Source organism: Canis aureus, chromosome 29 (genome assembly GCF_053574225.1).
Source record: "Canis aureus isolate CA01 chromosome 29, VMU_Caureus_v.1.0, whole genome shotgun sequence".
Taxonomy (NCBI): Eukaryota; Metazoa; Chordata; class Mammalia; order Carnivora; family Canidae; genus Canis; species Canis aureus.
In genome coordinates, this window is record NC_135639.1 from 18242336 (window position 1) to 18269383 (window position 27048).

Here is a 27048-nt window from a genome sequence, read left to right on the forward strand (position 1 = left end):
TTTAGTTCTAATTTCAAGGCATTATGGTCTGAGAATATGCAGGGGATGATCCCAATCTTTTGGTATCGGTTCAGACCTGATTTGTGACCCAGTATGTGGTCTATTCTGGAGAAAGTTCCATGTGCACTTGAGAAGAATGTGTATTCAGTTGAGTTTGGATGTAAAGTTCTGTAGATATCTGTGAAATCCATCTGGTTCAGTGTATCATTTAAAGCTCTCGTTTCTTTGGAGATGTGTTTAGAAGACCTATCGAGTGTAGAAAGCGCTAGATTGAATTCACCAAGTATAAGTGTATTATTATCTAAGTATGTCTTAACTTTGGTTATTAATTGATTGATATATTTGGTAGCTCCCACATTCGGGGCATATATATTGAGGATTGTTAAATCCTCTCGTTGGATAGATCCTTTAAGTATGATATAGTGTCCCTCTTCATCTCTCACTACGGTCTTCAGGGTAAATTTTAGGTTATCTGATATAAGGATGGCTACCCCTGCTTTCTTTTGAGGACCATTCGAATGGTAAATGGTTCTCCAACCTTTCATTTTCAGGCTGTAGGTGTCCTTATGTCTAAAATGAGTCTCTTGTAGACAGCAAATATATGGGTCCTGCTTTTTTATCCAGTCTGAAACCCTTCACCTTTTGATGGAGTCATTAAGCCCGTTCACGTTCAGAGTTACTATTGAAAGATAGGAGTTTAGTGTCATCATGATATCTATTCAGTCCTTGTTTCTGTGGATATTCCTCTGGACTTCTTCTTAAAGGGGAATTTTAAGAGTCCCCCTTAAAATTTCTTGCAGAGCTGGTTTGGAGGTCACATATTCTTTCAGTTCCTGCCTGTTTTGGAAGCTCTTTATCTCTCCTTCCATTCTGAATGAGAGCCTTGCTGGATAAAGTATTCTTGGTTGCATGTTCTTCTCCTTTAGGACCCTGAATATATCCTGCCAGCCCTTTCTGGCCTGCCAGGTCTCTGTGGAGAGGTCTGCTGTTGCCCTAATACTCCTCCCCATAAAGGTCAGGGATTTCTTGATTTTGCTGCTTTAAGGATCTTCTCTTTATCTTTGGAATTTGCAAGCTTCACTATTAAATGTCGAGGTGTTGAACGGTTTTTATTGATTTTAGGGGGGGATCTCTCTATTTCCTAGATCTGAATGCCTGTTTCCCTTCCCAGATTAGGAAAGTTTTCAGCTATGATTTGTTCAAATACATATTCTGGCCCTCTGTCCCTTTCGGTGCCCTTGGGAACCCCAATTAAATGTAGGTTTTTCTTCCTCAGGCTGTCATTTATTTCCCTTAATCTATCCTCATGGTCTTTTAATTGTTTGTCTCTTTTTTCCTAAGTTTCCCTCTTTGCCATCAACTTGTCCTCTATGTCACTCACTCGTTCTTCCACCTCGTTAACCCTCGTCATTAGGACTTCTAGTTTGGATTGCATCTCATTCGATTGATTTTTAATTTCTGCCTGATTGGATCTAAATTCTACAGTCATGAAGTCTCTTGAGTCCTTTATGTTTTTTTCTAGAGCCACCAGTAGCTGTATAATAGTGCTTCTGAATTGGCTTTCTGACATTGAATTGTAATCCAGATTTTGTAACTCTGTGGGAGAGAGGACTGTTTCTGATTCTTTCTTTTGAGGTGAGGTTTTTCTTCTAGTCATTTTCTTCAGTGCAGAGTGGCCAAAAACAGGTTGTATTGGGAAAAGGAGAAAAAGAGAGGAGAGAAAGAAGGAAAGAAAAGAGAAAAAGAAAAAAGGAAGAAAAAAGAAAAAAGAGAAGAAAAAGAGAAAGAAAAGGAAAGAAAAAAAGGGTGGGGAAAGCAAACAGAAATCAAAAAACAAAAAACAAACAAACAAACAAACAAAAAAGCAAAAAAACAAACAAAAAAACCCAAAAATACGGGGGAGTATCTTCTGATTCTGTATACTTTAAGTCCCTTGACTTCCTCTGGAACTTGTCCGGCTAGCTGGTCTTCTGGGGGAGGGGCCTGCTGTGCTGATTTTCAGGTGTTAGCACTTGGGGGAGCTGCTCTGCCCCTGCCTGGTGCAGGGCTCTGTGGGGGTTGTTTACCCCGTGAGGCCCCAGGAGGAACAACCACAGTGGCAGTGGCCAGCTCTGGATCCCTGGAGTCAGCTCCTGCAGTAACCACTGAGCTCTCCGTCTGCAGGGCCTGGAGGCTCCGGGGCAGGGCTGCTGATCTGCTCAGCTCGGGGCAGGAGTGTCCTCGCTGTCCTGGGCCCTCCCGCCCTCTGGCTGTCCCGGGGGGAGGCCGGATCCTGGGCTGTGTCCCGGCGCCCTGTGTTCCGGGACCTGCACAGTTGGATTAGCGCTCCCGCCCCGCAGCCCCCTCAGCGGAGCCGCCCCCGAGCCCCCCGAGCTGCTCCCGGTCCCGCCGCCCGCGCTGCAGCCCTTAGGGAGCTCGGCGCACTCTCCCGGGGCGCAGGTGTCTGTTAGTGTCCCCGGGAGCCCGAGGGCATCCCCGCCCTCCTGGGTCCTGCTCCACCTCCCCGCGAGCCCCTTTCCGCCCGGGAAGGTCGGTGCAGCTCCTGCTCCTCCGGGACGGGGCTCTCCTGTCCTGGGGACACTCGCCCCGGCCTCAGCCCTGCTCCTCGCGGGGCCCCTCCCCCTTGGAGGCCTTTTGTTTCTTTATCTCTTTTTCCCCGTCTTCCTACCTTGATAGAAGCGCGAACTCTTCTCACTTTAGCGTTCCAGCTGTTCTCTCTTTAAATCTCAGGCCGAATTCGTAGATTTTCAGGATGATTTGAAGGATGTCTAGGTAATTTTGGAGGGGACAGGTGACTTGGGGACCCTACTCTTCCACCATCTTGCCCCTCTGGACTGCTTAACTTGTTACACAACTCACTGATGCTCTTTTGATTTCTTTTGTGTAATACTATTTTTATTTGAGCCTTTTCAATGGGTATGTAGTAATATGCCATTGTAGCATTAATTTGCACTTCCTTAATGGTTAATGATATTGAACATCTTTTTTTGTGCTTACCTGCCAATGGTATATCACCTTCAGTAACATTTTCCTTTATATCTTTTGTCTATGTCCTGATTGGATTTGCTATTTTCATATTGAGTTCTGAGAACAATTTACATATTCTAAATACTAGTCCTGTATTTGTTATGTCACTTGCAAATATTTTCTCTCACTCTGTAACTTATCCTTTTATTATCTTAATGAGGTTTCTCACAGAGCAAAAGTTTTTAATTTTGATGAAGTCCAGTTGACTAATTTTTCTTTTTGTGGATCAGACTTTTGGTGTCAAGTTTAAGAACTCTGTGCCTATACATAGATCCTGATGACTTTGTACTTTTTTTCCCGTAAGAGTTTTATGTTTTGGGATACCTTTTGAATTAATTTTTATATAAGGTTTGAGACTTAGAGTGAGTTCATTAATTTTTTCTTTTTCTTTCTCTTTCTTTTTTTTTTTTTCTCCAGGAAAATTAATTCAAAAGGTCATCTTTCTTCCATCGAGGAGATTTTGACACCTTGGCAGAAAATAGTTGATGATATTTGTATGAATCTATTGCTAGGTTCTTTGCTCTGTTTCATCGACCTAATGTGTCTAATCTTCTGCTGTTACACACAGTCTTGATTGGTATATCTGTACAATAAGATTTGAAATTGAATATACTGTTTCTTTCCACTTTTTTCTTCTTTTCCAAAATTGCTTTAGCTATTATAATTCCTATCCTTTCCATGTAATTTTTAAAACAATCTTCCTATACCTACAAATAATTATGCTGTTACAATAAGAATTACATTAAATCTCTCTGTCAATTTGGAGAAAATTGACATTTTGAGAAAATTGAATTTTTCAATTCATGATCATGGTATGTTTTTCCACTGATTTTGATTTTCTTTGTTTTATTTCACCAGCCTTGTAGTTTTTAGCATATAAGTCCCCTATGTGTTTTGTTAGGTTTATACCTAAGCATTTCATTTTTAAGCAATTGTAATGATACTGTATCTTTGGTTATAGTATCTCTGTTCATTGCTAGCATATGGAAATACAATTTTTATATGTTTGTCTTGCATCCTGTGATTGTGATCCTGCTGAACTCATTTGTTAGTTGTGACTTTTTTGTTGTTGCTTTTTGTTTTGTTTTGCAGATTCCTTGGGGTTTTCTAGGTAAGCAATCATGCCCATATCGGGTCAGTTTTATTTCTTATTTCCCAGTCTGCATGTCTTTTATTTCCTTCTCATCTTATTACACTGGCTACAACTTTTAGCATTATGCTGAATAGGAGAGTTAAGAGCAGATGTACTTGCCTTGTTCCTAATCTTAGGAGAAATCATTCAGTTTTTCATTATTAAGTATTACTATAGGTATACTTTTTAGGTAGATGCTTTTTATAAAGTGGAGGAAGCTTTCCTCTATTCTTATTTTTCTGAGTTTTTATCATGAAAGGATATTGAATTTTGGCACATATTTTTCTTCCTATGTTAATATATTTTTATGATATTTTCTTCATCTGTTCAAATGGTGGGTTACATTGATTGAGTTTGTGGTCCTGTATCCCTGAAATAAATTCCATATGGTCATAGTATATCATTTTTTAAATATATTGATGAATTTATTTGCTGCTATTCTGTAATGGACTTTTGTATCTCTATACATGAGAAATATTTAGTTTTGTCTTTTCATAACATTGTACTATCTTTATCTATCTTTGGTTTTAGGGTAATAGTAACTTTATAAAATGAATTGGTAAGCTCTCCATCCTCTTCCATTTTCTAGAAGAGATTGTATAGAATTATTGTTAATTAATTAATTTATTATTATTATTTTTTAAATATTTTATTTATTTATTAATGAGAGACACACACAGAGAAAGACAGAGGGGGGTGGGGCAGAGACACAGGCAGAGGGAGAAGCAGGCTCCATATAGGGAGCCTGATGTGGAACTTGATCCTGGGACTCCAGGATCACACCCTGGGCCAAAAGGCAGACACTCAACCACTGAGCCACCCAGGCATCCCTGTTAATTCCTTTTTAAAATGCTAGATAGAATTCTCTAGTAAAGCCATCTTGCTTTGGAGATTTCTTTTTTTGGGAGTTTTAAAATGATGAATTCAATTACTAGTTATAAGGATAAGTAATCTATTTTGTATTGAGTTGTGGTTTTTGAGAAATTTAACCATTTGTCTTTGTTATAAAATGTAGAATTGTTTATAGTTTGTTATATCCAGTTTTTTTTTTTTATGTATCACTTTGAATTTTTTGTCCCCATTGTTCCTATTGCCATAGTTGTAATGATAGACAATCTAAACATATCTCATCTGCTGCCACTTGGAGATTCAGCAGCATCTCCCTAGATCAGAATGAATGAATGATATTTAGAGACCATTTAGAATTATAGTTCTCAATCCACTAGGAACTATAAATTTTGATTTGTGGAAAAACTTTCTGAGGGAATCACTCATTTGGGGAAATGTGATTCATATATTGCTAAACCAAGGAGAAATAATCCATACCCCTATGTGGCAACATATCCACAGATGAGAAGGGATGTCTGAATTGACTGGGATAACTGATTGAGAACACCATGATCATAGCCAACAGAGGCAATATCTCAAATGACTTTTTCTCCAGGCATAATTAATATTAATACAAAATACCCAATACATGGTTCCCATCCATAGATAATGAAAATTTTTGGAGTAAAGACACTTCACTTGTGTTTTCCTTCATCTTTTCCCCCTCATCTTTTCCTCCATCTTGGAAGCAATAACTGTGGGGAAGATCAAGAGAAACGAGAAGGACAAATGATGCTGAATAGTCTTAAGAGCTGCTGGCACAAGCAGCTGGCTTTTCTCCTCTCTTACTAGGCCATGAAATTTTTAAGGGCAGGATTACACTTGAACAATCCATAGGATACTCAGAGCCGTGCCTGTTACAAGGTGGGTACTCAGGAAGCACATTTTAATTGAAGGAAGACAGGGAGACAAATTTATATTTTGACTAATGGTCCAAGTTATCTAATTTCTTAGGAACCTAAGCTATTTTTAAATACCTGCAAAATCCCTAATTACCTTCAAAATAATTTTATCCTAAGGCAGTGGTCCTCAACTTTGACTGCATAACGGAATCAGCTGGTGTGGTGATTAATTTTATATGTCAGTTTGGGTAGACTGTGGAGCTCTGTCTAGATGTGATTAATATTTACAATCAGTTGACTTTAAGTAAAGAAGATTATCTTTCACAATGTGGATGGGCCTTGTCCAATCAGTTGAGGGAGTTAAAAACCAAAACTGAAATTTACCAGAGAAGAAAATATTGTGCTTCAGGACTATAAGAAAGAAGTGTTGCCTGAGTTGCCAGCCTGCTGATCTGCTCTACAGATTTTGGACTCAGACTGCAACATCAACTTTTACCTGAATTTTCAGCCTGCCAGCGTACCCTACAGATTTCAGACTTGCCAGCTCCCATGATCACATGAGCCAATTCCTTAAAATAAGTGTATCTAGATCTGTACACATACATCCATGTAGATATCTCTCTATGTAATTATCTACATAGTCATATCTATATAGAGAAAATAAGATATTTGTTCTATTTGTGATTCTCCAAAGATTTCTGACTGGTAGACTTGGTGAATTAAAAAAAAAAAAAAAAAAAAAAAAGACACCTGGGCTGACCTCACCCGCAGTGAGTCTGTTTTTGTTTGTTTATTTGCTTGGGGGAGGTGGTTCTTTCTCAATTTTTATCTGTATCTTCTGTGTCATCTAGCAGTTCAGGAGGAATTTTTTTCCCCTCTCAAAAAATTGTTTGCTTAATGAAAAGCAAACTTTCATTGAAAGTTTAGACTAGGAAATTAAAATCAGGTTCTATTTCCTAAGTGAATATCTCATTTATTTTTCATTAAAAAAAGGAAGTGCTCAAACTCCAGGTGGGGTTCATGCCACAATAGAAGAGCTTCTGTGTGTTTGCAAAAGCCTCAGGATTCTGGTCAGCATTTGTCCCTAGGCTCAGTTTAGGGTCACGTTTTTTTTCTCTGCTTTACAGCAGTGCAGCACCTGGGTTACTCAGAACTTGAGCTATGACCAGTTGTCTCCTTGGCAGGACAGTGGGATTTCAAGTGTACAGAGTGAGTGTAGAGCCGAGGTGTGAGCAGAAAAAACAAGCACTTCTGGAAAAGAGTAACAAGAGGGGAAGAAGGGACTCACCACCTAAATAAGAGGCCATCTCCTTGAGGGTGAAACGGACAAGAGATCAGTTTTTGTTGCTGTTGTTTTTAAACTTTATTTTTATTTTTGTAATCAAATAAAGGAACATAAAAGGCAGTTATTTTTTTGCTCTTGTGGAATTGCAAAAGAGGCTGTTAGCAGAATTTCTTGTATCCGCGCCTCTGTGAAGATCTAGGAAAGAAGCATCAGATAGCAAGCTCCTAATGAGCGCCAGACAGCATGCAGAGTGTGAAGGGCAATTTAAAGGTAAGAAAAAGTAAAGGACTCTTTTGATTAGTTTAATCATCCCACTGAGAGGGAAATGGAGCCCTAAGGAGAAGGAGATGGACCGATCTCCTAGGAATTTTCCTACTTCCAACTGCAAAATGAAACATAAAGTCTTTTAGTATCAACATTGAAAAAAGACCACTTTGTTTTCAGAGCCCAGAGATAGGGGGCCCTTTACAATCCCTAGAAAGGAATATCCTGGAGATTGAATGAAGATTTCTCTTTTTGTCTTTGCTGCTTGACAAATGGACTCACTTTATTGAGTCTAAGGCTGAGATGAAGAAGAGGATCCTGCTGATGCTTTTATGTTTTGGAGCTGATATTCTGCTCTCAGTGTGGGGTCTGAAGATGCCAAATGGGACCTATGGATCAGTGTCCCCTGAACATACAGTGCCTTGCTTGAGCTTTAGGGATAATGAACACCATACACTGAATGAAGAAGGAAAAGAAATAAAGTCTCTTTTAAGTCAAGACAATTTTTGTTCAAAACAACTTCAGTTTTCCTCCCCGAAATACTAAGTAGTGGTTTGTAACCTCTTTCTGTTGCCTGGTAGGAGACCAACCTTGACTGGAAAAGAAATATATGCTTTGGCTTTCTTAGTGTGGGAGATAAGGAATTGGGTAGGACAGTTGTGCTGGTAAACTTTCTTGGGGCGAGGAGGAAAGCCCTGCTTTGTAGCATTTGCTGGTTTTCACGGTATAAATACTCCCACAAGAACTGTTGCAAGCTACTTACGTGAAGTCACTGAAAGCAGAATTGGAAAGAGATGCATACAGTGGACTATGGAGAGAGGGTGGGGGAGTAGCCTGTCACTAGCCAGTTGAATGCTGGACTCCTTTGGCAGACAGCTCTCAGTTTGTCTAGTTGGGTAACTTGATTTTTCTAAGCTCAACTGTAGGATCATAATTTTTACAGTCCCATAGTGCCTCAAAAGGATGAAATTAAGTACACAAATTTATCTGAAGCACCTTGTCCAAGTGTCTAGTACATAACAGATACTCACAAATGTTTTGTTCTATGCCTTCTTTTAATAACTGTTACTGCTTTAGAGCTATATAATTTTTTCTTTAAAGTTTTTATTTTAATTCCAGTTAGTAAATATGCAGTGTTGTATTAGTTATATTAGTTTCAGGAGTACAATATAGTGATTCAACGCTTTCATACATCACCTGGTGCTTATCATGACAAGTGCCCTCCTTAATCCCCATCATCTACTTAACCCATCCCCACCCACCTCCCCTCTGGTCACCATTAGTTCTGTATACAGTCAGTTTCTTGTGTTTCACACTCTCTCTCTTTTTCCCTTTGTTCATTTGTTTCTTAAATTCCACATATGAGTAAAGTCATATATTTTTTTGAGCTGTATCATGTTTTTAATCTATCCCTGATCTAAGGGAACAGAGAGTACCAGCCTTTGTTGCAACATATGTGAGTAGATCCTTAAATGAGTATGAGGTGTGGGTAGTTGATGGGGTTTCACCTCATTCTCTTTTTGGAAGTTTCTTCTTACATCTTTTCTTATTCCTAAACAATCACTGAGCTACTGAGGCTCTTACTCAGAGATAGTAAGTGATTTCTTCATGGGCACACAGCAAGTAAGTAGCAAAAGTCAGAAATCCCACTCACTGTTTCTTATTTCCAGTCCAGCTTTCCCATTGGCCCTGTTGCTAAAGCTGGATCCCCAGATAGTCTTTCACTGTGTGGAGGCAGCAGCCAGCCTTCTCCATCTATGCTTATGACCAGCTGGCTACTTCTTCCTGAAAAGGTAGACTGAGAATAAATAATTGCAGCAAGACCATGTAATGTAAAGACAGTGCACTGAGTGTCAGCACATGAAGCTCCGTGTCCCAGTTGTACCACCTGTTAGGTCCCCAAGTCTGTAAAATGGACAGAGGAATGCTTACCTTGCTTACCTTACAGAAAAGTGGGAGGGCAGCCTCTGCAGTGGAGAGAAAAATGTTGTGTAAGCTGGAAGGCACTAAGCAAATGTCAAATATCACTGCCACTGTCATAGCCCAGCATAGTGGCGAACACCTGGGCTCAGACCTTAGACCAGTCTGGGTTCGAATCCCAGTTCTGTCACTTACTGGTTGGCTAATCCTGGGCAAGTTACTAATCGTATTTGAGACCCAGTTTCCCCTCAGTTACCTTGGTGTAGGGATGTTGGTGTTTCCTACGTCAGATGGCTGGTTTAAATGTAAATGTGGATACGTCTCTTGGTATTGCACCCAGCATCTTGGAAGTGCTCATCAGCTGCAAATTATGGTCATTATTATTATACATTGTTTTGGTTCTGCAGGTGGTGCCAGTCTTTACATAAGAATAGGGCTTTAGGGATCCCTGGGTGGCGCAGCGGTTTGGCGCCTGCCTTTGGCCCAGGGCGCGATCCTGGAGATCCGGGATCGAATCCCACGTCAGGCTCCCGGTGCATGGAGCCTGCTTCTCCCTCTGCCTGTGTCTCTGCCCCTCTCTCTCTCTCTGTGACTATCATAAATAAATAAAATCTTAAAAAAAAAAAAAAAAAAAAAAAAAAAAAAAAAAAGAATAGGGCTTTAAAAAAAAGTGCAGCCTGGGATCCCTGGGTGGCGCAGTGGTTTGGCGCCTGCCTTTGGCCCAGGGCGCGATTCTGGAGACCTGGGATCGAATCCCACATCAGGCTCCCGGTGCATGGAGCCTGCTTCTCCCTCTGCCTGTGTCTCTGCCTCTCTCTCTCTCTCTCTCTGTGACTATCATAAATAAATAAAATTAAAAAAAAAAAAGTGCAGCCTAAGGTATACAGAGGGGACGCTACCAGGGCAAACTTGTGTGTCTTCCTGGGTTTGGCACTGATGAAACCTTACCAGAGTGCACAGGAAAGATGTGCCTTGACTGCTCCTGTCACCACTATTCACCACCTCTGTGGAGCCTGCTAAGGACATGCATTGTGTTCGGCTGCATGCCCCTCTCCTGCACAGCAGCACTGGGAGCAGTTGCTGTCACTCATCCACAGAGGAGCCATGCATCTCAGAGAGGTTAGGGCATTTCCACAGGGTCTTGCAATTAGCGAAGCTACACTCAGGTCTGGCTGATTCCAGAGCTCACTGCCTCCTCCTCTGTGGGCAGATTGGTCTAGACCACAGTGCTTAAGTGTGGTGCCTGAACCAGCAGCAGCAGCAGCACCAGGACACTTGTTAGAAACCAATCAGAAACTCTGGCCGGAGGGCACCACAGTGTGTGTTCTATCAAGCCCTCCAGATGTGCTAATGTTTGCTGAGAATCACCTGGCATGCTGGATCCTCCTGAGGGGTTTCTTTCAACCTCCTCCCCTGTCCTAGATTTCCCTGAGCTGCCCTTCTGGGGTCAACTTCCTCATTAGAGCTGAAACAGCATTAGAGCTGCTTTTTTACCATTCCATGTCTTTCTAGGGAAATTCCCTGTAATCAAGGCATTACTGTAATTAATTCATTAGAGTAAATCAACAGCACTGCTGACATTCTTAGCATGCACCTATGTCAATAGTATTTTTAAATTTTGCAGTGATATTTCCCCAAGATGCACGGAGGAAACAGGGCTTCAATGCTTATTTTCAACTTAAGTCCCGGACTTGGCTGGCAGAGGAGGAGACCCAGTTGTTGCCCAAGTAGCCCATGTGAAGAACTGCTGGACAAAAATTACTGTCTATTCTCTCCTTTTATCTGAGCACACTAACATAGAGTCTACTATCTGATGCTAGATATATGATTTTCTTCCATGAAAATTACACTTTTTTTCCCCCTGTAGTCTTTGAACTGGTGGGAGGCAAGGTCTCTAGCATTTCCTTCCAAATTTTGTGCATCTGGCAAATGATGGGGTTCGGAGGGAACTGTCAGGCAGGTGGCATAAAATGGTGTTGTTTCAAACCAAATTGTAGGCATGCAAAATTCAAGCATAAAAGAAATGATGTGATGTTTAAGGTCATTGGTTGGATCCACAGGAGGTGCCTAGACCACAGCTGTAGTAAAAATTTGAGAAAATGGAGTTTATTTTTCCCCATCCTCCTCTTCCATGGATTTAAGTTCTTTTGTTTATGCTTAGTGAAGAGTAGCAGAATATGCTACTTCACAGTATGCCACTTTGGCATATTGATTTTTTTCCTTTTCCAAGTTTTTATTTAAATTCCAGTTATTAACATACAGTGTAGTATAAGTTTCAGGTGTAGAATTGAGTGATTCATCACTTCATATAACACCCAGTGCTCATCACAGCAAGTGCCCTCTGGCATATTGATTATCAATATTACTGATTTGGCATTTTGAGCTGTAGGCACTTGAAATACAGCAAATGAAGAGAGAGGCTTTCTCTGAACTCTCCTTATCTGACTAAAGATAGATCTTCCAAAATCAGTTCGATAAATCGTCTTCTCCAGAGTGTCATCAGCCAGTTACGATTGAGTCTAGTCATGAGAGAGGAGACTGGAAGCCAACACCACACCCGGACATACTTTGTCGCAAACTATTATACCATCCATCTTTTTCTCTACAAGCGCATTCATCTTTCCTAAAAATCATTTACTCTTTCCTAAGAGGTCTACTCTTTCCTGAGTAGGATATTTAAGCCTGAATTTTAAGCCACTTCTTTGAGTTATTCATTTTTCCCTGGGTATCTCCCCTGTATAAAGGAGACATACATGTTAATAAACTTCCGTTTTACTTTGTTAATCTGTTTTTCATTATAGGGTTTCAGCTAAGAACTCAGAAGGGAAGAGGGAAAATTATTTTTCCTCCTCTACAATGGCATCCTCTTAAGATGTTGGATTTCATAAATGGATCTACACTCACATATTCATTCTTATTGGCCACAGCACAGCTGAGAGCCCCTACTGAGGCTGAGCCATGTAACCCTGAGGAGGAGAGCGTTGGCAGTGGTAACTACTGGGCAGGGGTCAGAATACCTTGCTGAAGGTCCAGTTTGGCTTTGGTGTCACTGAAAGGGTGGCAGGGGTTTTGGTATCTCAGTGTTTTCTCATCTAGAAATGGAGATATTGAAATCAGTCCAACCAATCTCACAGAAGTAGTGGTATGAAGTACATATGAGAGCACAAACATGAGTGTGTTTTGAAAAGTTTAAAGTCTACATGAAGCTGGAACAAAATGTATTAAAACAAGCATTTCCCAGCCTTTGCTGAACTCATCATGCTGGCATTGAGAGGACCTAATCTGCTTATTCAGCTCCTCTCTCTCCTTGTCCTTCTCTCTTTAAAATAGGAGTTTTTCCTCCTCAGCTATTCTATGGGATGAAGGAGGCTATAGGCGCAAGGGAGGAAAACACAGATTCTGAGGCTTTGGAAGCTTTGGAGGCAAAAGGAAATTGTGGATTTGAGAGTATGAGGCTCTGAAGCAGTTGCTGAGGTACAAGAAAGGTAGAGGGTTAGAAAAGCCTTAAGGAGGTTGAGGGTATATCAGGAACTCAGTTCCCTTTTATGTTCTTTAAATGATAATTGGAATTTCTCTTAAAATATTTATGGTTATTGGACTGTGTTTCTTTGTAGCACCATATCTAGACAGAACCATATGGATCCTTGAGCTTATATTTGGTTACATTTACTTTTAAAGTACGAAAGAGAAAGTTAATTATGGGAAATATTTGAAACTCAGAGAGATGAAAGGATGATCTAGGTTAGACCTAGGAGTCCTGTTTCCCACCTCTGATTCCCTGGCTTATGTAGTAAGATGTAAATAGATGTTTCTGTATATAAACAACTGAAAGCCTGTGCCTCTGTTTAAAAAAAAAAAAAAAAGTAACCTGCTTCCAAGAAAAACAAATGTCATTCATACCGTTCCCTCTTACATTTAACTAGACCTAGTTGCAGAGGAACTTGTGAGTTTAGCGGCAACTTTCTGGGGCTGAAATGATCATTTAGATGAAATGATCACCTTTCAGCTCCCTGTTGACCTCACCTCCTTCCTGACCTCCCCCCTGTTCTTGGTTTTTGGGCTTCTGCCTGACTCTGGTGTTGATACATCCCAGAGTTTCATCACTCCTACCTGTCCTGGTGCATAGTATCTTTGCCTTTGGCTTCAACTACTGACTACATACTGATGACTTTCTAATTCTTAACTTAATCCTTGACCTCCCTCCAGACATCTAGACCTATATAGCCATAGACCATGTGAACATCTACATCCGATGATTCACAAACTACATGTTTAATCTTCATGTTCCTCTCCAGTGTTTTCCTCCCTAGTGAATGCATGACTCCAATCAGTGAAATCAGACACTTGTCATCATTGACCTTTTTTTTCAATCTCTGCTTTTTGACCTATCATGAAATCCTCTTAATTTAATCTCCTAAACATCTTTCAACTCAATCCTTGCCTTTCCATTTTTTCCTGTGCATACTCTAGTTTCATACCATTAAAAAGAAGAAAAAGAATATATGAATTGTTTCAGTAACTTCCCAAGTGGTTTTCCCCACCTCTATTCTTGTATTCTTGACCAATCTATCCTGCCCACTGCCATTAGGCAGACTATATATATATATATATATATATATATATATATATATAAAAGTTTTTATTTATTGATTTGAGAGAGAGAGAATAAGAAAGAGCAGGAGAAGTGGGTGGGATGGACAAAGGGAGGATGAGAAGTAGACTCCATGCTGAACAGGGAGCCTGATGTGGGGCAAGATCCCAGGACCCTGAGAGCATGACCTGAGCTGAAGGCAGATGCTTAACAGACTGAGCCACCCAGGTGCACAGACTTCTAAAATGCAGGTTAAAGAATTTCAAATTTCATCAGTGGTTGAAGTTTCTTCATTGGTTGTCCATGTTGTCAGGCTAATGTTCAAATCCTTTATCATGATATTCAAGGCTTTTCAGGATCTTACCTACACCTCTGACTTCATTGCAACTACACCAAACACGATACCCAAATGTACAAAATTTTTGTATGTACTTTACCTCTGTCTGGGGTGCTTTTCTTCTCTGTCTTCCCCCTTGTCCCTCATTGAGCTTCCATAGGTGTTGTACATCTTCCTCTAACAGCAAATATTTCTGCAGATTACTGCTGAACAACTGGTTTGTGAGCTCTGGAGACAGTTTGGTTAAACTCTGTGGTTTTGATAAATGGGGCTATCCTGGAACAGGACAAGAAAAAATCTATAGATGTTTGTTAAAATTACAAGATTCAACAAGGACACTGGACTTAGAACTATAGGAGTTCAGAATTCTCTCCAGAAGCTTATTTCTTCTTTAATTCCCAAGGACCAACTCCTTGAGTTTCAATTGCTCACCCTTCACTTTCTCTGGAGAATACTTGAAGACAGTGTTGCTCAAAGAAAAGAGTATTGAAATAGTAGTCAACAAAACCACTTTTATTTCACATTCTGATAATTCCTATGTTAACTAGAGCTAAAAACACTGCCTCATCTTTCTCACATGGTTGATTTATAACTTTAATAACTCAAATAAATGTAGTTTCCTATGTTATAAATTTGTCTGTAAGTGCTAAATTTTTTTCAATTCATTGGGGGAAGAATATTTTCAATCCTTTCAGCCTCAAATAAGGGGACTGAGATATTTAAGAATATATGGTAAGGGTTTTTTTTCCCCTGCTTCTTGCTTCAACAATAGTGGGGGTTCATAGTTTCGTGGAAAATAACCCAGTGGATATTCAAAAATAACTTTTTCTCACACATGCACAACACACGTGTTTGTCACAGCCAATTTACCTCCCTGTTTGTGCTTTGCACTGGCCATGCTAAAGTAAATGTGAGTTTCCTGGACTTGAAGGCCAGTGGCACAGTAGAGTAGCAGAAGTAGAGCAAGGGTAGCTTCAGCTGTAAGAGCAATAACACTGCAAGAGGTACAGGGGGTTAATTGTGAAACCTTCTGAAACTTGTTGATTTCAAGACCTGACAATTAGTTTGTCAGGCTGCTGGGCCTCCGGGAAAGGATTTGACAGTTTAATGACACCTGGCAACTTTAGCACCTCTCAGCCTTGTAGGGAACACCCAATTGCTGCTTGGCAACTGGTACCTTGAGCAGGAAAGAGCCCTGTTGGAATCTCCATTCCTTTGGGAAAGTTTGTAATTGAATGAGAAGACTTCAGAATGTCAGCTTGCAGTGGTCCTTTATAGCCTAGTTGAAAATCTCTATGGCAAATTGTTTAGGACAAACTGCTGGTGTTAGGATGACTTCAAAAACTAGGCATGACTGAGTGCCTGCCATTCAGGGGAGAGCTTGGATTTGGAGCCAGACTCAGTCAGGGATTCCACCTTTGTCACTTTTCTTGTGTGATCTTGGGCAAGGTATTTCTCTCTTAGATTTCTCATATGTTAAAGGAGGACAAATGGTAGCCACTTTATTTTTGTGAGAAAGAAATAAGATTAAGTAGTTAGTACATTATAGTGGCTCAACAGGTGAACTCAAAATCAAACTGACTAGATGGAAATGTGTTGATGATTGATTATCTATAGTTGGGGGGATAAGCCTAAGAAGTGAGAGTTCGGCAGAGTAGAGTTCTCTAATTATTCGAAGTCCCAGGTATTTCTCGCTTGAAGAATGATGGAGAACTAATAGACAAAACCATTTTACCACTCCTGCAACCCTCTGCCCTGATTTATAAAAGTTGTGTAATGTATTGGAAAGCACAGGGACTTTGGATGCAGACCTGCATCTGACTTTCAACTGGGCCTCAATAAGCTATGTGTCCTTAAATAAGTTACTTAACCTCCCTGATTCTCATTCTGTTCATACAAAGGCAATTAAAACTAGCATACATTGTGAGTGTTAAATGAGAGAATAAATGAGAAAGTATTTAGCATGATCTCTGACCCTGTGAGTTCACTTCACTTCCTTTTCCCTATCTTTCCTAATGATAAAGAGTTTAGACCTTCCCATCAGCCTATGATATGCCCCAGTGGTGGGCCATTTAAATAACCAAGATAAAGAGCAGCAGAAATGACATTGGTGATATGTCTTACCAGGAGTCATGATACCAACCTCTCCTAGGTCTCTTGAGGAGAGCAAATAGTTTTGGCAATTAAAAAAAAAATATTTATTTTATTTTAGAGACACAGAGAAAGCATGTGCACAAGTGTTAGGGCCAAAGATAGAGGGAGAGAATCTCAATCAGACTTCAGGCTGAGCATAAAGACCAAGGTGGAGCTCAATCTCATGACCCTGAGATCATGACTTGAGCCAAAACCAAGAGTCAAGTGCTTAACCAACTGTGCCACCAGGCACCTCAGTTTTGACAATTCAAAGACCTTATTAAATAACCAATTATTACAGAGTTGATCAAACAGCATCAGGAAGGTCTCCTCAGCAGAGTGCAAGCAGATCTATGAGCTGCTGCTGCTCTGAATGGCATTTCCCACCCCTATAGGCTCTATGTCTTTTCTTATGTAACATGGTAACAAGTGGGCTAGTTCTCCACCCATCACACAGTGGAGATTCAGTAGACACTAAAATGACATCTTCAGTCTAAGACTGACACCCTGAAATTAACTTATCGTAATGTCACAAACACTGCAGATCAGGGTAACTGGTTCCCTAACGGAGCCAAAGATTTTCTTTGTAGCTTATCATTCTGTTCATTCAAATGTCTGCCAATTTGAGAACCTGTAACCACCCCCACATTGAGTACTGAATCAAGATATCCATTCAAGAGATTTATGGAAAAAGAATCCTGAAGCTGATTTTCTGGTTCTCAAAAATATGGCCCACCACTGCCCCGTATCCTGTAACTATACTAGCACTAGCATTAGACTAGCACCAAGGCTAGTCTAATGTTCTCTACCCTTGCCATTCCTGCCAGTTGGAAGATAGCCTTCCTTCCTCTCAGGGCTGAAATCATGCTCTTCCTGTATCACTCAAGTTCTATCTCTTGCATGGGGTGGTCTCTGAGAGGGAAGGTTTATTTGAGTTTTATCAAAGACATTACATTCTTTTCTGCTAGGATTAGGACAGCAGTTCTTAATAATTCTCTGAGCAATGAACCCAGTGAGGTGTTTAATGATTATTACAAAAGGTCTGTGAATCCATATGAGCACCAAGAATTGTTTGTAGATTGAATAAATAGGATGTCTGGCACATACTTAAAAGGCTATTTTTCAACTATACGTAGATGCCTCTGTGATTAATAATTGTGTTAAAGGTTGCTGGATTCATAGTAGTTTTTGTTATTATGTATTTTCTTAGTTGACAATGTGTACTTGAACACTATTCAGGTAGTCTTATATGGATCTGCTGACTCAAAACCAAGCTGTTTCCTAGTTCCTCTTAATAATGGTTCCTCTGGCCCTAATAATGGGTCAAAAGTCAATATAGCATGATGCAGAGGCTCTGTGTCCCATTAACTGTGTATGATTTGAGATAAGTCACAACCTTTCTTGATGCCTGTAATGAACATCTCTTGATTTTGCCTAATACTATTCATCTGTCTTTTAGGGTGAGAGTAGCCTTATTTACCTTTGGTGACTTTTTTCTCCCCTGTAGTCCATGGTTTTAGAGTGGGCATGTGGTCAGGTCTGGTCACCAGCAGTTTCCATCAACTCCAAGTACATGAACCCATAGATACATGACCAAGGTGCCAATAAGTATGGTCCCTAGGGTTTTTCTGTTGGAATTCTGGAGAAGAGGGCTCTATCCTGTTGGAGTTCTAGGCTTTGTTTTTTATTATTTAAATTCAGTTAAATATTACCCCAAAGATACAAATGTAGTGATCTAAAGGGGCACCTGCATCCCAATGTCCATAGCAGCAATGTCCACAATAGCCAGTCTTTGGAAAGAGACCAGGTGTCCTTTGACAGATGAATGGATGAAGAAGATAGATAGATAGATATAGATAGATAGATAGATAGATAGATAGATAGACACACATACACATCACAATGGAATATTAGCCATCAGAAAGGATGAATACTTATCATTTACATTAATGTAGATGGAACTGGGGGGTATTAGGCTGAGTGAAATAAATCAATCAGAGAAAGACATGGTTTCACTCATAGGTGGAATATAGGCTTTCTAGATGTAAGTCGGGGGTGTTGCCAGACATCGTTGTTTTCTTAAAGAGAGACTCTCATCTAAAACTAAGGCAATACAGAGACAAATAGGATGAGGAATTGAGACAGATATATGTCAGATGCTGCTCCTAAGCACTTTGATTTACCCATGTTGGAAGTTTGCATTACTTCTGGACTTTTCAGTTATTTGCATAAAAGTTTCCATTTTGCTTTAAGCCAGACTGAACTGGGGGTTTTCTGTCACACGTATCCTGACTGATCCTCATTTGTAAAATAAGGAGGTTGGACAGGTAATTCTAAGGGTGCTCCCACTGGAGGATCCCTGGTATCCTAAGGCTGATTTTCAAAGTTTAGTAGCAAGGGTATAAACCCCCAATTACTGGAATAGAGCTGACTACAAAGTTCTAGTAAGGTGGTTAATTGATCTATTTGGGATTCTACAGTGAAAACTGTCATTGGAATATCAGAATATTCTTTGATGGAAAACATCTTTGAAGAGCTGATTCATTTCGCCTGGGGATTTACTTTGAAATATAGATGGGGTGAGAATCATCTCATCTTTTCTATTTTTTTTCTCCCAAACACCCTTTCACTAGCTCATCTTCATCGTCATTAAAAAGAGTGAGACACATACACAAATTCCAGAACTCTCATTCCCAAGTGTAGTGTCAAGCATTGATACTATAGTCTGCAGGCGTGTGTGGAGGTATGTGTCTGTATGGATCAGTACATATCCTAGAAGGAGTTGTCTGAACTTTGTGTTTTGAAGATTGCTTTTTTTGTTTGTTATACTCAACTCTGGAGCCTGATTTAAAAAAAGAAAAAAAAAAGATTGTATAGCATCATCTCAGATAAGCTACCCTTTATTTTTCTCTGTAGCAAAACAGATTCCAGGTGGCATAATGGAAATTTCCAAACTGCACTCCAGCTATCATATTGAGAAATAAGCATGGGGAACACACTTTTGGAGAGAACTCTCTACTTTCTTGCTCTTGCCTGAGCCCTTCAGCCACAGTTTTATTTACAAAATCCTCATGTGAGCAGACCTAAAAGAAAATAACTATATGTAAGTCCAGAGAAAAATCTTTTTAATTTGCACTTAAAGGCCTTAATTATCTACCAGAGAACAAAGCTTTCACTAAGAGATTTTTGAATGCACTAATTCTTTGGAAGACAGGTCAGCTCAGTGATTCGTAACGTCTGTGAAGGGACACAGCAAAATGTCTCTGAGTCCGGCGTAGACCATATGTATATAGTGATCATGTTGAAAATAGTTACAAATGATTGATCACCTGTGTGCCACATACTTTCCTTCTGTGCCCTCATTTAAGTGAATTCTCACATTCATTTTGAGAGGTCTTTAGCATGGTCCTTACATCATTGAAAAGGAAACAGCCTCACAGAGATTAAGATCTAAGGTCTGAGGTGGATTCCAAAGTCTGTCTCTTCAACCACCAGATTACTCTGTCTCCAAGTGGACCATCCCATAGATCCTGTTTAATTAGCAGACAAGGCCTTTCCCATTTTCATAACTTCTAGTTTCTCTTGAGGAAGCCCATCATTCTTTCTGCTTTTCCCTGCTCCCCTATCATTAAGGTTAAATGGCCCCACTGAGTGTTTACAATTACACTTTGGATGTTATCATTAAAGTGATTATTTGCAGAAAACCAATGGCCTCATAAAAGTCCTTTATGTGGCACTGGGAGACTTCAGAGCTGCTGTTTTTAAAAGCATCTCATTAGTGGCAGGATCTACAGTGGTTTTACAGTACAGAAACGAACACTGTTAACTGGTGACCCTCTGCATGGGTAAAAATACGTTTTTAAGTGAAGGACTTAGTCTTATTCATGAGAGCTTTTTTTTTTTTAAATTATATATTGTAGAAGATAAGATCTACAAAGATCTTAAGATACTAGCTATAAGATGTCAAATGTCATGGTTGCCCCACATACTGAACTAAACAGAATATGTAACCAGGTTGCCCCCAGGGAGGCAGCAAGGCAGAGAGCTTCACTGCTGACAGTTACTGAAGGTTGGTAAGTGCCAGACCCTGGATGAAGGATCTTACACGTTGTCCCATGCTAAGTAGCCTCCCTTTCTGACTCTGCTCCATTGCCCTGGAAACCTCTTTGACTCATTCTGGTTTAGGAAGGATTATTTTCCAGGACTCTTTTCTGTCCATGACTCAATAATATTCATGTTTGTGGCATACCATGAATTCTCCTGGCAAGTAGTTTGCTACAGTGAGTTGCTATAGCCTCTGAGATGGACAAGATTCAGGTGACTATCTGCATGAAGAAGGGAGAATGAGTCTGTTTTTTTCTGAGCCAGGACATCAGGGCCCAGGGAGGTTAGCTGAAGTTCCCATGCTGCAACTAGAAGTTATTTGCAGCTACAATAGCATTTGCCCAGCCAGGGAGGGCTGTTTCCCCACCTTATCTGACCTGGTTAATTCTTACCTGTCCTTCAATACCCAGCTCTGGTATCTACTCCTTCCCACCCAGAATCTTTCCTAATGCCATCTTAAGCTTTCCTCTTTTTTTTTTTTTTTTGACATCTTTAAATGTTCCCTAAAATGTGCTCATACAGCCGTATCCTCAGATAAGCAATGTGTTCTTTTGTTCTATGTTGTTATATACAAACCCCAACATCCCTTGTTTCTCCTTCTCTACTCTCCACCATGCTACTCCGCCTAGGGAGTACCTTGAGTGCTTAGTAAATGTTTGGTTTTGATGTGCATATCCAAACATACAGGGAAGGGGAAAAGTACAGTATTCTTGACTCACATTCAAAAATTGCTCTAAGTTAATTTTTGTTCTTTGAGGACGACTTCTCTGAAAGGGTCACCAGAAAGCCAGGCTGCCTGGTGAGGTTGTTTATTCCTTTTCCATCTGAGTGATTAGCCCTTGGCGATAGCTCTTTGAGAGTGAGAGAGCTGAGCTCTTTGGGTTTGCTCTGTTAAAAACTGCTGCAGCTTGAGGTCCTCATGGTTTCTAGATGCTTCCATAGCACCTCCTTCCCACTTTGGCAGAGTTTCCTGAACTGAGCCCTGGGATGGGATGCTTATTGTCATTCTAAAGCAGGCTATGCAATAGACTAGGTTGAGAAAGAGTAGAAGTACCTCTAGATAGATTGTCCGTTCAGCTGGGTCCCTCAGAGCCATCTCATCCTGTGTCCTGCTACTAGCAGGAACAACGTGAAAGACTTTGAAATGGGCCAAACATTACTTGAATTCTTTTGAAGAAACCTAGGTCTTGCCTGAGGATCCTTCCAGGGTTATCTGATGGAAGAGGAGCCTTTGCCTTTCCTTGTCTTTGGCTGTTTTGCAATTCTACAGAGGTAGAACTTAAGCTAGGGAGGGAGACCTGATGGTAATGCAAATGATTCTTGATCCTAGAAAGGCAAAGAGATTGTGTCCAGCTAAGCTGCATATGATTTCCTTTCCCTGGAAGATATCAGTGTTGGCATCTTTTAGAAAATTTACTTGAACATTCCTGAATACACATATATGTATGTGTCCTTCAGCTTCTCCTCTGAACCAGTTATAACATCTTACTGATTTTCTCATTATTAACTAAACTAAAAATAAAATCTTTGACATGTGTTCTTTTATATTTGTACGTGAATCATTATTTTACCTTTAAAAAATAATTAGGGCAGCCCGGGTGGCTCAGTGGTTTAGCGCCGCCTTCAGCCCAGGACATGATCCTGGAGATCCAGGATCGAGTCCCACATCAAGCTCCCTGCATGGAGCCTGCTTCTCCCTCTGCCTGTGTCTCTGCCTCTCTCTCTTTCTCTCTCATGAATGAATAAATAAAATCTTTAAAAAAATAAAAAATTACCCTTAACACTCCTATACCCTATTAGTTGGTACAGTAGAAAAGCACTAAATTCAGACTTTTCAATTGCCAGGTTCAAATCCCTACTTTACCATTTGCTGGTTCAGTTTCTTAATTTTAAAATTATTTTGCTTTACTATTTGTAATGCTGTGATGGAAAATTAGACTTTATAGGACCTTTGGGGTCTGGAATAAAATAATCTAGTACATTTCTCATAGTTTGGAATTTGCCTTCTAGCAAACAGTTATGGGTGCCTGAGTCTTCTGGGTAATCTAGAAGAGACAAAGACATACCTGGTAGATAGGAAAGAAAAAAAATTTTCTCCTTGAGCAAATTCTACTTGGGCTTCTGTGAGCTCATATTCAACTAGGCTCCATCCTGAGGCATATCCTCAAGAGCCCAATTTTAGCAAGAATCCTGCTAAATCAGCTTAGCCAGACTCCCTCACCATCAACATATTGATTGCCTTTGATATCTGACCAAATTTCTCATCCTCTACCATCCTCCAGGTGATGTCTGATCTCCACTCCCCTTACTTCTGGTGTTTTCTAGAGTAATTTTCCATCTGAAGACCCTTTCCCCAACCCTTGGCTTTACATCCTCACATTTCCCTGTTATTCAGAGTTGAGCCCAATCTCTCTCCCGTAGGGCAAACCCCATTGCACTAATTGTGACAGTCCTAAATCACATCTGCCTTTCTGTTTTCATGTGTTCTGAATAATTTTTTTTCTTTAGCAGGAACTTGGGACATTTTATTATCCCCATACAATTCCCCCAAAGACTCCAGAAAAGAGCAAAATAAACTTGAAATTCATATTAAAGAAGAATTTTTTGACCTAGGTTTAGAGAGACCACAAGAAACCCTTTTTCTGCAATGTGGAGTCAAAGAGTAGAATTCGATGTCTGCCTTTCTTGAGCATTGTATATTCCTTGTGACTTCTGGAGCAAACAGCAGTCTGGACTTTCTTTCTTTCTTTCTTTCTTTCTTTCTTTCTTTCTTTCTTTCTTTCTCTTTCTTTCTTTCTCTTTCTTTCTTTCTTTCTTTCTTTCTTTCTTTCTTTCTTTCTTTCTTTCTTCTTTCTTTCTTTCTTTCTTTCTTTCTTTCTTTCTTTCTTTCTTTCTTTCTTTCTTTTCTTTCTTCTTTCTTTCTCTCAGATTTCATCTATTTATTAAAGAGAGAGAATATGAGGTGAGGGGGCGAGGGAGGAGGAGAGCAAGAAGAAAAAGCAGATTCCCCATTGAGCAGGGAGCCTACTCCAGGGTTCAATGCCAGGGCCCTTAGATCATGACCTGAGCTGAAGACAGACACTTAACTGACTAAGCCACCCAGGCACCCCTGCTCTGGACATTTCCTGACCATCTCAATGCTCTTTACAGTGAAGATCAGCAATCCAGGTTTGAAGATCCCACTTGTATATTTCATGCCATTCTGTGTTATGGCCAATACTAAGGAAATAAACATACAGTGGAATACAAAATAGGTAAAGTTGATTCCTTCTGAGTATTGAGTCTAGAAGGGAATCTAGGACCCTATGAAGACCTTAAATGGTAAACAAGCAGTAATACATTGGAGAAGTAACAGGCAGCCTGTAAATATTAGCTATACTGACCAAAGAAAGTTTATATATAGATTTCTGGGTTAATAGGATTAATGAGAAAGAGGAAAAATTCTAAGTTCTCTTTGCCGGCATGATTTAGTCTTTTCTATTTTTATATTTAGCCTTATACCCTTCACATATTTATTTTCTAAATTTATTCACACTGAGGTTTGTTCATTTATTCAATAGATAAATACTAAGGACCTTTAACACACCAAGCTCAGTGCTAGGTACTGGAGATAAAATGATGAGTCATAAGGGCCTTGGCCCAGATTAGTTCAGAGTCTAATGGATTTACTGGTTACACTTCCCAAGAGAATTATGTGGTCTTTTATGTTTATCCCAAAAGAATAAAGTGATGACCATGACATTTTAGACATCAGTTACAGTCCAGGAATGGAGATATTTAGAATGTGTGGTGGTGGCTGGTATTCTTATGAGTCCCTAAAATTCTCACCAGCAAACCAGTCTTGCCTGAGGTGGAACAAGAAGCATGTGGCCCAACAGAAAGAGGAGGATTTTAGGGTCTTACCCCCAGTTTCATGACACACAGTGTGATTTTTAGTAAAAGATTTAATTTTTCCTAACTTCAGGAGTTTCATCTATAAAATGAGAATGCAAATGTCTATTTCACATTATCATTGTGGAAATTAAACAAAATAACCTACGCTATTATAAACATATGCAGAGTAAATAATATAGGCAAGTTCTGTATACTGGTCAGCATTTAACATGAGTTCCGCCAACTATTTCTGTCTTCATAATAGACACACTCCAACCCACAACTGTGGTTTATGACCTATTTATTTAGTCTATGTTATTCTGAGATATTCTTACAAGGAGATGAAAATCACCATAATGTCCCAATCGGCACTTGACCCCTTCAGCTGGTGACCAATAAAGTTGTACTCATTTTGAACTGAGATGTCTTTATTGCAGAGTACTGGTACCTGGCTGTATCCCTTCAATCTATTGAATGGTCAACAGATATTTTATGGCCTCCTCAACTTCTCTGTCTGAAGGTCTTCTCTGAGTGTGTAATATTGTCAGCCTGTAGGGAAAGCTGGATGCCCCACGGAGGTCATGCTGCAGAAGGAACCTTCTCTGGATAGAGAGAGGTAGGAGTTTGTGGGTCAGTTCTTCAGCTTCTTCACTTAACCATGGGACAACTCTATGTTATCTCCATACCATTTCTTGGACAATGCCTAGAGGATCTGAGTACAAGTTGTTTACAACAGTAACCTGTGCATTGATACACCCTTTCTTGTTGGATTTCTTGTCTTCCCTCACAGAGCTTTCTGGGATTATTTTGTACCCAAATCCTTGCCTCAGTGTCTGATTTGAGAGAATCCAAACTAAAAATCCATTTACTTGTCACTAAAGTAGACCAAACTGGTACAGCTGGAAGTATAATTCTGAGCCACAGTCTTTGAAGGAAGGACTTTTTAGGTCTGGAACACTCATCTGAACCTCGAGTCTAAAGGGCAAGATTGAGGTTGTAAATGGAAGTTGTGGCTAACTGTCAGAATCCAGACAGGAATGGGATTGGATATGATGTGGGCTGGAGTGCTCTTAACTCGTCTTTATTGCTTAGCTGATGTGTGGTGTGTCAAGCCAGTGTGAGACAGTCAACCAGCGGTGCTAGCTGTAGCACTTTGGAAGTTGAAGCTGAGTGGTATGGCTTCCTACCTGCAACCTCCTTCCAGGAGGAAGAACTGTCATTTGTCCCAGCTAGACAGAATAGTTGAATGCTGGTGATGGCTGCTGAGACTGCAGAAACTTTAATATTTTATTGGCAGGTCCCATCCAGATATGATAAACCCCTCTCTGGATGAGATTCAGTGCAAAATCTGTTCGTTCATGGGGACTTGGGGACTACAGCGGATATTGGGATCTGTACAGATAAATTTTTTAACCTTGAAAGAGTCAGTGGGAGTTTAATGAGTAACAGAGATTATAGCAAAGGAGATAAATATGTAGGCGACCAGGAAATATAATTATAACATTTCCTTATTTCACTAGACTTGGGAAATGAGATGAATTAGGACTGAAACATATTCTAATTTGAGGACATACATGGATGAGAATGTGATCGCCTCTCTCCTCCTCCACTTCTCCTCCGTCAAGAAAATAAAAATGAGCATTTTGTGCCATGATGCAGGAGGAATTTAATTGGGTGCTGATGATTCAATTTAGCTTGTAAATTAGCTGCCAGAGAGATTACGAGTGCCAAAAAGAACTAGCCTTGCTGTCTTTTTGTTAACTTGCTGACACATTTGATGCAAATTAGATACCGATTTATGGGGCCACAGATGATGGACTTCACAGAGCTGTGTGGTACATGTCCTGGAGAATATATGACCAAACTCAGGCAAAAAGTGGATTAGCTGATCTCAATGAGGCCAGTTCCTTCAGGGTTACTCTTCATTTCAGCTTTTAACAAATGAGTATACAATTCTGATCTGTGTTACCCCGTTAAGTGGCAACTCAGCTTTTAGAACATGTGTCATTTTTTTAGCTATGCAAAACACAGACCTTACAATTTAGGTGTGCTCGCAGCAGATGGAGAACATCTTCTGATAGTATGTCTGAGCTAGGAGGTGGAAAACACTCAAGGTAATTACCCCTATTTAACCTCCACAACAACCCTGTAAGTTAGTCTTTCTTTCCTTTTTCAGATGAAAAAGACTCAAGTAACTTGTCTAAGCTCATACAGCAGCAAAGGGCAGAGCAGGAATTAAAATCTATGAAACACAATGAAAATCCTGGTCAGGGGACTTCCACTGAGTACCCTTGTCCCTCTCCCTACACTGTCTGCCTTCCAATTTTGTTTGGATTAGATATCCCTTCAGGCATCATTGTCAACAACCAGACAATTCTCCTTGGGTATATTTCAAAACTGTCACTTCCAAGAGGCCTTTGCAAGAGCTAATGGGATTACCTGATCCCACCTCTAGTTCTGAGCCAAGCCTCATCAGCTGAGCAAACACTTCCAGAGTGGAGGCTGAATTTCTTTTTTCCTGTGTTTGAAAGCATCAACATTGGCTGGCCTTCTAGTAAGCATGACAACACTAGCATCCGAGGGTGCAGAGGGCTGCTGGGATCCACTCTGGGTAAGGTGAGGAAGGGGCACACACTTGTCCACCCCAACAGT

At 40.2% G+C, this 27048-nt stretch overlaps 1 long non-coding RNA gene across 7 annotated transcripts in view; it reads left to right on the forward strand.

Moving 5' to 3' along the window:
• Window positions 1-27048, forward strand: part of LOC144300794 (uncharacterized) — a 340674-nt gene that overhangs the window by 117937 nt on the left and 195689 nt on the right. For 3 of the 7 annotated variants that reach the window (XR_013367574.1, XR_013367572.1, XR_013367575.1), the window contains exon 5: window positions 4120-4138. The exons of the other annotated variants lie outside the window; for them this stretch is intronic. This is a non-coding gene — a long non-coding RNA (uncharacterized LOC144300794). The remainder of the gene's footprint in view (window positions 1-4119; window positions 4139-27048) is intronic. 7 annotated transcript variants of the gene reach the window in all.